Genomic DNA, 1,865 nt, shown 5'->3' with positions numbered 1-1,865 from the left:
ATCAAGGTGAAAGACTTTAAAGATTAACTTGGCTAAGTACAAAGATGCTCCTTACCATCAGGTTGGCTTCTAGTTGATAATTCTTTAATCATGTCAAATTATAAAACAAATAAAAATTAATAACCTTTAATCTTATGGATTATTTTTGATTTTTCAAGAATAGTAATAAAGTAGTAAATAAGGAAATAGAAGGTTTTAAAAATCACCAAGTCTTTAGACTATCTATAAATATCCAAATAATTATTGAACTGCTAAAGTTGAGATCTTTGTCCTATAATGATTGAAATGACATAGTAGTAGAACTAAACCACATTAATATAGATATTTTTTTCAAAAAATATAAGCAGAGGATATGAATTTGCATTTAAGACAAAGAATAGCTCTCATATTCTTCTTTCAGAAGTAAAGGTAGACTCTTTCCCTTCTCTCAAGATAACGGACAAAAAACCCCCAAAAGAAACAAAGGAAAAGAAAGTACAAAAGGAAAAAAAGGAGAAAAAAAAAAAGGAAGACGTGACTGAAAAGGTGGTGAAAAAGCCTCAAAAGCACTTCAGTCAGAACCCAGTCCTGGCCCGAGGGATCGGTAGATACTTTAGGTCTGCAATGTATTCCCAGACAGCCAAGTACAAGAGGAAATATGCTGTACCAAAAACCCGATTGAAAGGAAAAAGAAAGAGAAGGTGCCTGCTAGTATGTCAAAGCCAGTTGGTGGTGATAAGAATGGAGGAACCCGTGTGGTAAAGATTTGAAAGGTGCCAAGGTATTACCCTACTGAGGATGTGCCTAGAAAGCTGCTAAGTCATGACAAAAAGCCCTTCAGCCAGCATGTAAGGAGACTTCGATCTAGCATCACCCCGGGCACAGTTCTGATCATGCTTACTGGACACCACAGAGGCAATTCAGTGGTTTTCCTGAAGCACCTGGCTAGTGGCTTGCTACTGGTGACTGGACCTCTGACCATCAACCGTGTTCATCTGAGAAGGACCCATCAGAAATTTATCATTGCCACATCTATCAGGGTTAATCTTTTGGGTGCAAAAATTCCAAATCATGTTACTGTTGCTTACTTCAAGAAGAAGAGCCCCGTAAACCTATAAACCAAGAAGGAGAGATTTTTTGACACAGAAAATGAGAAATAGGATATTATGGAGCAGCTCAAGGCTGATCAGAAAACAGTGAACTCTCAAATCTTGCCCCAAATCAAGAAAATTTCTCAGTGCCATGGCTACCTGTGCTCTGTATTCTCTCTCTCTGACAGAATTTAACCTCACTAACTGGCGTTTTAAATGCCTTGCACAGAACTCTCATTAAAATATTTGGAATAACAAAAAAAAAAGTAAAAGTAGGAGCTGATTTACTTGCTTTCGTAGAGTACTCAGAATGTATATTCACTTGTGAAATGCTAAAAGGACCATGTCAGAAGATTATGAACATGATTTCCTCATAAAACAGTGAAAGCAGTGGAGGCAAAATACAAGTTTACATGCAAAACTTGCCATAAGATACAACTTATAAATTTCATTTCAAGGGCATTCATATATGAAACTGATTGGAGGACAATTCATAGAAAATGGAACAGATATATTAGTATATTTAAACAACTTACTTTTAGGAAGTAAAACTGATTATGGTGCCAAACTGCATTGATACAGTACATTTTCTCATCTAGAATTTCCTATTTCAAGTAAACAAGGTCTGACACTTCAAGTGAACTCCATTGGAGAGTAAATATGTGTATGTGTGGAGATGTAGGGTGGAGTATGGGTCACTTGATTTCAGCAGGTGACAATTCAAATAAGACATTGAAGCATTTTATGACTAAGAAAACTTTATGAGTTGCTTATTTTTTATTTGAATTGGAGTCC

General features: G+C 36.0%; 1 pseudogene; it reads left to right on the top strand.

Annotated features, from left to right (window-relative positions):
- Nucleotides 1-438: 438 nt before the first annotated feature.
- LOC114047912 lies at nucleotides 439-1,274 on the top strand (annotated as a pseudogene).
- The last annotated feature ends 591 nt before the right edge of the window (nucleotides 1,275-1,865 follow it).

Source organism: Vombatus ursinus, unplaced genomic scaffold, assembly GCF_900497805.2.
Source record: "Vombatus ursinus unplaced genomic scaffold, bare-nosed wombat genome assembly UNPS02014791.1, whole genome shotgun sequence".
Lineage (NCBI taxonomy): Eukaryota > Metazoa > Chordata > Mammalia > Diprotodontia > Vombatidae > Vombatus > Vombatus ursinus.
Note: the sequence above shows the minus strand (reverse complement) of the source record. Positions and strands in the feature narration are given on the sequence as shown.